Source organism: Apus apus, chromosome 5 (assembly GCF_020740795.1).
Source record: "Apus apus isolate bApuApu2 chromosome 5, bApuApu2.pri.cur, whole genome shotgun sequence".
Lineage (NCBI taxonomy): Eukaryota > Metazoa > Chordata > Aves > Apodiformes > Apodidae > Apus > Apus apus.
The window spans coordinates 13,602,292-13,614,944 of record NC_067286.1 but is presented as its reverse complement, the minus strand read 5'-3'; the positions used below and the strand labels follow the sequence as shown (position 1 = coordinate 13,614,944).

Sequence of the window (12,653 nt, the reverse complement as noted above, 5' to 3'; positions counted from 1 at the left end):
TTTTTGGTCATGATTCTTTTCAAAGAAGTAGTGGAGCTAAGCTTTTTCATTTAATTGTAGTAAAATGTTGCCCTAAAGTAGAATAAAAAATATATTTTTTACTAGTTCATGTAGAAAGCCATATAAATGTAATAATATTTTAAGTATAGTTTGTATAGATCTGTCCCATTTAAACACGATGCAAATCTTTTGTACTGCAGGGCAAACAACTGTGAGACTATAATGTGTGGTGTAGCAAGCATACACCATAAATTTGATAATCATACATGTGAGTTCTTCACATTTCATACAAAGAATCGGGAAGAATAAAAATAGAGGGAAAAGAGCACACAATGGAATTATGAATGTCAGTGTGTAAAAGAAGAAAGAAAAGATTACCTTGATCTTCTGCACTTGCCTGTGCTAAATCTATTATGCTGAGTGATGATTGGAAGTTATGAGTTAGAGTGGAATGTGGGAATATTATGGAATGGGAATTCCTTTTGGATGCACTCCATTATTTTTGAAGTCCTATTATTCCACCATGTGTTCTGGCTGATGAAATAAGGAACAGACCCTTTTAAAGTCTTTACTGCTCAGCTTGTACATGTTATCCAGCTGGACTGGTGGGCCACTGTTTAGAGAAATGTGTGGGAGGCTATTTTAAAAGAAAATGAAAAAAACATTTGTTTAACTGTGTGGCAACACAAATATTTTACCAAGTGAGGGCTGACTATGCATTTCATTATGATAAAAGGTGCAGGCTTGAGGGGAAAAAAAATAAAGAAAATCATTATCTCTCTAGCATTTAAGATCATCCCACGTAGATTAATTACCTTAAACCTCTATATAATTTATGCATTAAACTTTTTCATTTCTTGTACCCCTTTTCTAATCTGAAGTAGTCCATTGGAAGGATGTGCTTGCCAATGTTTCCTATCAAAGGCAGATGCCAGGCAGTAGTTTCTGGGTTTTTGCTAGAGAGTCCCTGAAGTCCCCCAAGCTGTTGCTGTTCTCTTTCTCCTCTTCTGCTCCCTCTTCTTTTGCTGAAGCATCTGTTCCCTGAGGCCACTCATCTGCAGTATCTGCTCTGTCCTGAACCTTGTGTTGTCCTCTGTTGGGTACCAGAGCATGGAAATGGCTACATATTTCCATCTGCTTTCACTGGTGGGCTTTGAAGAAAAGCTTGAGCATGCAATGTAATGATTTTGCTTAAATAAAACTTGTAGGTATAGATATCTACATACATATGTATGTATACACATGTACATATATATGCACATACATATATATATAAATATATTTATGAAAGGTCAGAAAAACTGTGTTTTCAAAACCTACTCAAACCATCATAGTTTTCCCAAATTCTGAAACCAGGTAGTTGTTTAACTCGCTCTCTGTGATTATCAGCAAGACATTTGTAACTATGCTAAGTTAGCTTGGTGGAACACTGACTTGATTACAATAATTAAAAAATGTAGATAGTTCAACTTCTTGGCATTGCTTTGCTTACTAAACTGTTTTAGTTTCTATCAGTGTGACAGAATTTCCAGTGGTGTCAGCAGTGGAAATTTTGTAAAGATTTAGATATAGCCCAGAATATTATTATATACAAAAAATGACACATTTTCAAAATCTATTACTCTAAGCTCTTTGAGAGTGAACTATAAATGAGTCTCTTTATAATAGGTTATATATTTTAATTCCACTCTTTAGAAATGAAAGATTTAAAATATTATAATTGTACGGGCAGAAGAAATGAGTGCCCAAAGATTGGACGGTACATATCATTAAACTGTGACAGGCATACCTTTGGAGGGATGTTTAATGTGTGAAAATTTGATATATGGGATTTTAAGAAGTGTAGTGAAAGTGCCTGCTTGCAGCACCTTCCAGGTCTGAAACACTGTGTGGCACAGCTCCAGAAAGATTTGTCAGCCTGAAAGCTGTTGCAGCTGGTGCTGGATTTCAATCTGAACCTAGGAAAGACATGTGCAGGATGTAGCATGTAAACAAAGTGCACTCACTGTCCTGACTTGATTAATTTGTCCATTCTGATCCACTTTATGATAAAACAATACAGTAGTGTGACTGGCTGATTAGGTATTGAAAGCATTAAAAGGAAAGAACAATCAACACCCCCCACACCCCACAACCTTTATGTTAATTTGTTTGGTTTTGTTTCAGTTTTAAGTGTTACCTGTTTCAGACTGTTTAGAGATTCTGTTTTCCTCATTCCCTCTTTTTATCAGCTGATCTCCAAGCATTTTAGAAAGGTGACTTAAAAAGGGGTTTTTTGCCTCTTTTATATGTAGGTAAACTGAGGCATAAAAAGGTAATTAGCACAACAGGTACTGAGTAAAAACATTTGCCTTGCTCTCCTGTGTGCCCCCTTCCTTAGGCAATACTGATTGGGAGCTTTTGACTGGGGGCAAAATTTTAAGTCAAATGCTGAAAGGTGCATAGTGAATCATTTTTTGGGGTAGGTATTCAACTTCACCACAAGACTATCTTTTGTGTGTGAGTATGACACTGTAATTGCATGTGTATCATGCCTTTCTGTGTATTTCATGTTGTGTTCACCAGCAAACTGAATCTCTTAGCAGCTACATTTTTTTCAGTTTCTCTTGAAATCTAGCCTGTTTATCTAAAGTGAGATGCAACCCAAATTTGCACATGGATCATTTTATTTTCATTTAACTGGGGTGAATTTTTCATGTAATTTGTGCAGGCTACTTTTGCATACTAGAGTGCAAAATGTGTTTTGAAATGCTCACTGAGTGTATTATCTTGAAAGTATAGAGGTACTTTTTCTATGATGTACACTATGAAATACTTTCTCCATTTAGTTTCTGACACTATAAAATTGGTGATGAATTGCATAAACAAGTATTCTCTTGCAGAAGACAGTTTTTAATACAATAACCCTGCCATTTATTGAAATAAAGTGATAATAGCCAGAAGAGTGGAGTTGTCTGCTTCTGTGATTTTTTGCTCCATCATTTATCTAGTTTATCTTCAGGACTAAAAAAATTAGCAGACATGAAATGTGAAGACTGCAATTGCGAAGAGAGTTTAAGATGTTAGGTCAAAGGTTCAATGGTATGTTCATAGGACAAGAGTCCCAAAGCCAAATAAGATATTTATAAGCGTTTTGAACACTGTTTTGTACATTGGATCACACATCCAATGGGAATGAAGTTTTGGAATAAGAACAGCTATCTAGAATTGCAAGAAGGGTTAAATAATAATGAGAATGTCTAGTGGTGAATGTGGCAATCTGATAAGAGACTTGAATTAAAATATTGCTTGATCTTGGAGTTCTTAGGGCTGAAAAAGAGCTACTTTGTATGGCCGAAATGCAGTCCTTTGGAAACTTAAAAAGCAGACAGTTCTGCTTTCTCTCATCTGATAGATATACAAAGCTGTACATACAGTGGCACTGTAGGACCTGACTAGGTGGCACAGAATGCAGAGAACCTGTAGAGTAGGATACATGGCAAAAACTGGCATAGGTTGTGTATAATGGGACAAACCCAAAGAGCTGTTATTGCTGCTCAGAGATAAGAACTATTATTTTTTTTCCAGTACATGAAGACAGAGAAAATTGCTGTTCTGTATAATCAGTGTTAGTGGCTGGGGGCACAAGCTGGTAATTTCAAGAGCAGGATTGGGTTCCATTGTATGATGTTATAGGGGTTCCTTTATGTATATTTCATTCCATAAATATAATTCCATATTATACAGGCTGAATTTTCATAGATATATATATATATATATATATATATATATATATATGAAATATATATATATAAACACTGTAATATGTAGGTCTACTTGAGTAACAAGATGTATTTAGAAGGAACTAACTTCCCTTTTTTTATGTCTTAGGGTCAAATCTGCTTACATTATTATTATGCATGAAATCTCAAAGACTTGATGATTTTTTCCTAGAAATACATTTTATTCTGCTGTGCATCAGTGCAGAGCATCTTGGGAGTTTTGCTTGGGTATGTGAAAGTAATGTTCAAAGAAATGAGAAAGTAGATTGTCTTTTCTGCACTGCTTGCCACCAGTTTCTAGAATCAACATCACAGAGCACTATAGTTACTCAGAGATGTACTTTAATGGGCCCAGTTGAACTTATAATGTGTTGAACCCCAATCAGTGTCATATTCTGTACCAAACCAGCATGACTCTTGGGTATTTGACTGCTTCACTAGTGTTTCCAACCCACTATGCCACTAGCTGCTGCTGTGCCAGCCTGACAAGTCTTAGATAACTGGATTATTGTTGTTCTTTTACCTATATTTCATGTACTACATGGTTATTCAGCAAAAACCACAGGACACAAAGTACTGTTTTAATGTTGGCACTGGTTGTTCTAATGCTGACTGTATACAGACTGTACCTGGTCACTTCTCTAGCTGGTAAATATGAAACGGGGCAGATAATTTGCTATCTAAGCAATTCATGCTATTAAAACATAAATTGACATTCTGTGTAGGATACAAATACAGATTTTATTACTTCTTCCCTAAAAGAGCATTCATATATTTCATGTATTTGAAGGAACAGAGAGAACTTTTAGGAAATGTATTTGCATTGTGCATGTCAAAGCAGTAGTCATCATAAGATGCCTTTAAAATATATTGTTAGGATGAATGCTATTAACATAGTATGTGCACAGCCACAAATGAAACTAATGGGCATTTCCTAACTGTGAATTTTGAAGGACAGAGCCACCTATCACTTTTCACAAAGTCTGTTTTTCATTAGATGTTAGTGTATTTTTATATTTTTTGTTAAAATAAACTTAGCAGTGTGTTTTCTGTCTCACAGAGATGGTTAAATTCAGGAAAAAATAACAACAAAGAGGCAGCCAAAGAACACTAGTGGAGGATACGTGGGTCTGTGAAAACAGGCTCTTGTATTTTAGGATGTGATTATCTTGGCAGAACAGAAGTTAAGTTTAAATAAATAAATAAATGGTGGTATTGGCTGATGGTAGTGATATCTTGAAGTTGTAGAAGAGTACTGTGAGGTTAAGCGTATTTTTAACCAGATAGAATACCACTTCTAAGTTAATTTTCTTAACATTTTGTTTGCCTGAATTTGTTTGCCACCTTTTAAGCAGCTTGTATGTTTGAGAATTAAGTAAATTGAAATTGCTGTCTTTGCAAATAAGTGTATTTATCCTTTTTATGTCAGTTATTTCAGTGACTTTCATGTAATCGGGTTAATTTTTTCAAGCGCAAGTTGTCAAATTGTTTTCAGGATTGGGACAATATTGTGAGGCAGTGGCAGAATCTGACCTGTACTGCATAAAATAGAGACAAGCAATACAGAGTGTTAACAGGTGGGGTTGAGACGAAATCACACCCATAGTCCTTTCTATATTATAATTTGCTTAGCATTGCTGGTTTTTAATTTATCTGGAGAGGGATTGTATTGTGCTTTCCATTGAGTTTTGTGAGCACTGGGATTTGGAATCACAGGGTGATTCCAGTCTCTGGACTGATGAACTTTAAAATAAAACAGTGCAACAAGGGATTACGAATGACTGAAAATCCCCTTCGCAGCCATTTTTGTTCCTTACTGGTCAATTAGGGGTCACTGGAATGGTGGGAGACTACTGCAAATGAGCAGACATCAAGGCCAGCACAGCTTCTTGACATCTCATCCAACTTCCTACTACTGTGTCCTTGGAAGAGCTCTGTCGTGGTAGGCTGGTATGTTTGGAGGGGTTGGACTGGGATCTCTATGGCAATGATGTCAAGTTACAGAGATAGCTTTTTTTTTCCTTTAACTGTTGGTAAAAAAACAGTTTTTGTTGGGTTTTTTTTGCCACTGTGAGATGGGAGGGTTGTGGGGTTTTTTGTTGTTTGTTTGTTTTGTTTTTATTTTTGTGTGAATTAAATAAGTTTGCTAAAGCTCAAATATTCAAAAAAAACAGAGTGTCAAGTACCATGAGGTTTAAGAAAATTAACCAAATTCTATTTGGTTTGAGTCTTTGAAGTCACATTATCAGACTTTCTCCTGTAGCATATTTTAATAAAATATCAGAAGACTTGTGGAAAAATGTTGAGATTTGGTTGCTGTACCTTAATTTTGTGTGTTCAATGTATTTGTTGCAATGAATGTTAAACTTGGAAAATATACCTGCTTTTGGGGTCTTTCCGTGCATTATTGCCTTTTTGTCAGCAAAGCACAGAAGCAGAATTTATCACAGAAAGTTGGGGCTGGCTATTTTGCAATTTAGAGAAGTGTATCTGTAGTTTCTGTCTGAGAGGGTAAGAATTTTCCATTCCAAGCTTTTCTCTGTGCCTGGTCCAAGCATCACCTGGCCCATGGTGGTTTCAAGTGTTTTTCTCTTCCCTTACAGTGTCTGAATCAGTGCAGACTTCTTCACAGTTAACATAAAACAATCTCTTAAACTGACTACTGAACTCTGATCTTTGGCTGGATGCATGCTTGTTTCTTTAAGCATATGTGCTGCAGAGTAGACCTAGAGTTGGGTAATTCAAAAGAGCTGTGTATTATTATTATTACCACCACTTGAAAGGGTCTGTATTATTTTGCACAGCAGTGTGGTCACCTGGCAGCAGGTCATTAGCATTTTAGGTTTCTTTCCTTCACAACAATGCACAACATGCTAATTAAAGGGTTTTGAAAGCTAAGAAACCTGTTTTAAAATCAGACATTTTAATTTGCAGCTTTAATGGCTGTATTATAATAACTGGCTTGGCTCAGGGAAGAAGGGAAGAGAAGCACTTCTCATGTTCCAGTAGCAAGGCCCAGTATAACAGAGGCTGACAAAATTAAAAACCTCATAATGTGACCTTTGCCTGGGATAAAAGGCTGTTTCATAACAATTTCCTTTTGTTCTTTGTTTAAGCCATTACTCCAAAAGGAGCCTCCGATTAATCTAAGTAAATGCATCATTACAGTCCTAATCCATGTCCTTCTGTCAGTGTCTGTTTTAATTAAATAAGAAACACTAGCAGAAAGATATCACGCACAAAGCTGTGATTGGAGAAAGAGGGTTGTTTGATCAGGGTGAGATTAAAAAAGGCTTTACTGTTTTGTCCTTTTGCTCTAGATGCCATAATGTAGGTTAAAGGAAGAAAACTTGCCTAACAGTTTAGCACATTGCTCCTCATTACAGTATTAAAATAACCAGATTTGCCAATGAAACTGTCTCACACATCCAATTAATTATGTACAGAACATACACAGACAAACGATATGGCAACTTGATTTGAGTAATTTGACACATTAATGTGTTTGGGACTGCATACACAGTTGACCAGGAATTGTATTAAAGTGGCAGGGTTTTTTTATATTAAATAGAGCATTGAGGAAAACTATAGGTGAATTTGCATACCATCTTTCTTTTAATATTTATGGCTCACAAATTGTAAACATGACCTGTTGCAAGCCTCTGATTTTTAAAAAATATTTTTATTTCTCACAAAACAGGATAATTATTTTAAGGTAATGAAGAATCCATTTAATAAATGTTGTAACATCTAGCTAGTTAATATTGCTAGAGCAATACATATGTAAGAGACTCTTCCTCAAGGTAGTGTTTCAAGATCCCTGTGGTGAGGGTTTTCTCCCATATCCAGGCCATTATTTGATGTAATGAAAAGAGAAAGTGTGCAACACAGAGATTGTTAATTAATTTAGCCTAACAAGATGAAGATAAATGAAGCAAAACATGGATTGAATGAAGGAAGAGGTCTTATTTACAATTTAATACTTCTTTATATTAGGCATTTTTCAATTTACAAAAGACCCTGAGTTTAAAGAAAACGTATTCTGTGAGTACATGCAAGGTAACTTTATATAATGTGAGTAGTTCTAAGGACTACTGAAAATGTCTTTTGGGTTAACCTTTAAGTTTTCTTCTTCCTTTTTTTTTCCTTTTCACATTTATTTCCCCCCCTCCTCATTTTATTTTATAACTTATTCATAAGAATATGAAAAAATAAAATCTAAACACTTCCCCATTCAAATAAATAGCAAAGTACCAATGGGTTCTCCTGCAAGGCCAAATTCTCATGTTTCTATTTGTTCATATTAACCTCGAGTCATAAACTACTTTTGAGCAATTTGTATGCAGGAAGATGCATTAAGAGAAGTAACCATAAAAAATACAGTAAGACATGATTTTAATTTCTGTTCTAAAATGTAAATCTTCTATTGCTCTTTCTTTTTTTTCTTTTTTCTTTTCTTTTTTTTCCCCCAACTATTCTGTTGCAGTGAAAGCTGAGAAGGATCCAAGATAGTGTTATTTAACAATGATTTGATGTAATAAAACTATGATTTTTTATTTGGGGGAGTATTTTTTTCTCAAGATCATAGTTATCTTAAACTTTTTGTGAAATGCTGCAGATTTTACTTATTTATCAACTAAAAAAAATAATTAAAAGACAGTCCAGATGTTTCAGGTATCTTTTCCAGTCCCAATTTTAAATAAATAATATCCAAAGCTAACACTAAGTTAGAATTTGCATCACTGGAGTCCTACATCTCCAGGTATATCATTCAGTTTCCCAACTGCAATGTTTAGGGTATAATTCCATAGAAGAGGTGAAAAAAACATCTGTAATTTTTAATATCTAACCAATTAACAATAACAACAAAAATAGTCCTGTCTTGTGACCAGCTCAGGCCTACCTTTATCAGTTTCATCTAAACCCAGAATTCTAAATGATGACCAAATATATTAGGTAATTTTCATTTAAAAAAAAATAATAAAACATCTTCCTTTTTACAGAGGAATTGGGTCTGTCCACTACTTGACCTTCTGTCAGTATTTCTGTCTGCAAAGGAAATACCTTCCTTTTGCAGTAGCTAGACAGGCCAGTGTTATCTGGTGTCACTACAAGCAGTGATCTCTACAAATAGCATTATTATGGTCCCTATGTTTTAATCTTGGGGGTCATGAACAAATCCATGCAACTGCTTCTAAAGATTTCAATAAATAGGACTTTTTATTCAGACAATTGCCTTTTATATTACTTTTAAACAAAACTACTAGTCCATCAAGAGTTTCAAAAGGAAAACAATTCGACAGAGTGCTGGTATGGCAGCACAGACCAATCATTATGGCACCCATTCTCCAGTCCTTTATTTTTCAAGTCCACAACAATAGGTTGTTGATTCAATGGACAAGACCAGAACAATTAAGTCCTCTGTTTAGCAGCAGTGCAGCATTTTAATGCCCTCCTCTAATAATGGTCTCATTATTGTTATTCTAAGACTGGGCCTCAGGAGGAGGAATATTTGCTGGAGGTACGTCATTATTTTGCAAATTTCGATTAGCTCATCATGTTGTCTGTACTGTGAAAATCGTAGCTAATTAGGGCAGTCAGTTAGACTACCAGCTTTTGAGCTTATGAGTTAAAAGGTAGCACACTTGATAGGCCAATGATGTGAAAAAGGTGGTAAAAAGGGGGATTAGAGCTGTTGCCGTAGTAACTCTAACTTCCATCTGTGCGGGAACAATGGACCTGTGTTTCTCCTCCACCTTGGTGTAAAAATTGGTTTTGTTTCGAAAGGACGGGGCTTTTTATGACAATCTGGATTTCAGCCTAACGGGGTGTAGTTTTAGTTGTTAGGAGAGACCAGTGGAGGATAGGAAAGATGAAAGGTCATGGCAAGCTCCAAGGACATGAAAGGTCATTGTCTCTTGTAACAATAGTGGATTGTTTTGTCCCATTATTTCCAGCCAGCCACTCAGTCAGGTGATAGGAGATACCACTGGTTTAGTCAGGTGGAACAGGAGAGAAAGATAATGCACCTTCTAAAGAATAAAAGATAACTATAGTTTGCCTTTATTAAACAAAGTTGCACTTACTTGTGACCATCCTCTGAAAAGGGTTGTTTACTGACTTACTATTCCAGCCTGCTTTGTTCAGCACTGCCTCTGTAGGCCATCACATCTCTGGGAAGCAATCCAATGTGTTAGAAAATGTTGTTTAAGCTTTCTTCCCATGAAGGGGAGCCCCCAGGAGTACCACTGATGTGATACTTAACAATAAATTTAGTTGTAACTTTCTTACATTATTGGTGTTCTTAAAAGGTTTTCCTTCAAACACACACAGAATAAAATTAACTACAAATATGAAATAAATTTGCTTCAACCCTTAATAGCATTTTATCCTAAGTTCTACAGCACATATGGAAACTTTGCAGCAAACTGTGTTAGGTGCTACAGGAGAAAGAAGAGTAGACAGAGAGAAGAGACCTACACTTGTGTAAAAATAGATTTACTATAGGACTACTCTTATGCAAAGGGAAATGTGCTATGCAGTAACTTTTGGAGACTCTTTCAACTTGTCTAAGGACAAAAGTACTGCAGTATTATTTAAGAAAACACCTGTAGCACAATTTACCAGGAAACTGCTTCTGTTAGTGAATAGAATTGTCATGTTTTATATTTTTTCTACACCTTAGAAAAACCCAAGTAATTGTTTTCTGGAAAGAAAAAAGCTTTTCTTATGATTTCTCCTTTTTTACAGCATTATGCCTCAGTCATCCATGCAACAAGTTTATTTTTCTCTTCCTCTTCCCTCTGTCCACAAAGTGCATCCCAAGGTCATTCTTATATCTCCCAAACAAAGACTAGTCATTTTAGGTCATGATTTCCAGGTTGTTTCACCTTCCTATACTAGATCTCTAAATTATTTTAATAATATTTTTACTTATTTCACAACAGAGCTGCCAAAATATTGAATTCTTATGAAACTGATAAAAATGTGTGGAATTTTCTACTATTACTTTTGAAAAATAGAATTATATATAATTGTTAGGTTTCCCATCTGAAACTGTTCTGGCCTTATTTGAACTCCCCTTTTTAGCCATTCTGGGCCTCTCTTATCTCATTTTTACTCCTGGCCACTCTTGCTCTTGCTTTCTGACAACACAGATGGATGGCCTTGCACAAACTGATAACTGTGGTAATTTCTCAGCACACTATTCAATAATAAAAGGTGTTATTTCCAGAATTCAGCAGCCATGTGTCATATTTACACATACACTGAAGATGAGAAGTTCAGCTGTAACTTCCTGGGAGTGTGCTGTCCTATGAGCCATCAGACTTTACAGCTTTACAGTTTGTTGATGCATTGGTTTACTGGCTCTTAGGTTTAGTAAGTAGTCTTTCAGAGAAAGAAAGTCTTCTTTTAAGCATTTTTAACTTTTAAACTAATCTATTCTTAAAATTTCTCTTGGCTTAATTGTCAAGTAGGTACTATCATATGCTTTGTTATTTTCTTATTAAAATGATCTTAACAGTGTAGGCTTCTTAGTTCAAAATGGGAGCCCTGCAAAGGGTTAACCAGCAGAGAATTACAAATGAACTATCAGGAAAGTTGATTATTAATCCAACAAGAGAGAAAATATCCTTCCAGTTAGCAAGAATTAGTACCTGAAGAGCTGATAATATTGTTCAGGCTGTCGGTGTGGAATGGCAAAGCCAGGTAAGCTAGACATCTTTTCAAAGGATTAAAACCTTTTCTTTCGGTTTTTCATTGTAAAGAGAGTTTAGTTTTAAAAAAGAATCTTTTTTGATTTAGTTAAACTATCAGCATATATAACAGCATATGTAGTTTCTCAGTTTCCTCAAATGAATGAAACAAATTAAAATTGTGCTTTAATATTGGTTAGAAGATACATTTCTAAACTGTGCAATGTATGTAACTGTGAAAGAGTGTAACAATTCTTTAACTGGTTCATGGTTAAATGTGAGAAGTGATTACAAAACCTGAAGAGTCCTTTGCAATTGCAAGCTCATATATTACGTAAGTCAGTCTTTAGTTGTGCTTGAACACACTGTGGAGGTTTACAGAAACCTTTATGTTGCAGAGCTCTTTCATTCAGAGTTATTAGACTTGAGTTTTCATACTGTATGATTAATTGAAGTTTGCTTTGATATTCTGAACAGATTTGTGTTCATTAAAAAACTTTTTTTGGTGGGGTTTAAGAAATTTATGATCTCAGGTTAGAAGGAAGTGGATGTTTGGTAAACATACCTCCGTGTTTATACAGAGAAATGCAAACCAAACCCTTAGATCAGTTGAACATAATCTTCTTATAATTTTGGTAATTTTCTAAGGACCCAGAGCGCTGCCTGGGGAAAACTTTGTCTGTTATATTTGTGCTGCTGAGAGTAATCAATGGGTACGATAAACGTTTATTTTGTCAGTTTAGTCTTCACTATTTATTTCGTTGTATCAGAGATGTGTAAAATCTTTTAAATAATGCTCTAAAGTCTGTGTACGGTATTTAATTACTTTTGCTATGTTGTGTGCTGTTACTGAAATTAGTAGTACTTGAAACAAATCCTGTTTTGCTTGTAGAATGGAATTCCATATGCATATGATGTTGCTACAGTATCTGTCTTGGTGAAAGAGAGTTTACCGTCTCCAGACTTTAGCCTATAACTGTGAAATAGCCTGAAACCTACATGAAAGGGTGATACAGAAATGGAGATGAAAACTGAAAGTAACCCAAATCTGAAGGCTGAGCCCCTGTAGCAATTTACTTCGATATGGTAACCTTTCATGAGCCATACAGAAAGGAAGAGACTTCATGATTTTGAGAATGGGATTAAGATGTGGTCTAGGGCAAGGGAGAAATGTAGAGAAGGGAAGAACAGGCAG

General features: G+C 35.4%; 1 protein-coding gene across 7 annotated transcripts in view; it reads left to right on the top strand.

Moving 5' to 3' along the window:
* Positions 1-12,653, top strand: part of SOX6 (SRY-box transcription factor 6) — a 370,949-nt gene that overhangs the window by 93,161 nt on the left and 265,135 nt on the right. The window contains exon 1 of one of the 7 annotated variants that reach the window (XM_051620575.1): positions 11,042-11,471. The exons of the other annotated variants lie outside the window; for them this stretch is intronic. The gene's annotated coding sequence lies outside the window, so the exon portion shown is untranslated. Of the gene's footprint in view, positions 1-11,041; positions 11,472-12,653 lie in introns of those variants that run through there. 7 annotated transcript variants of the gene reach the window in all.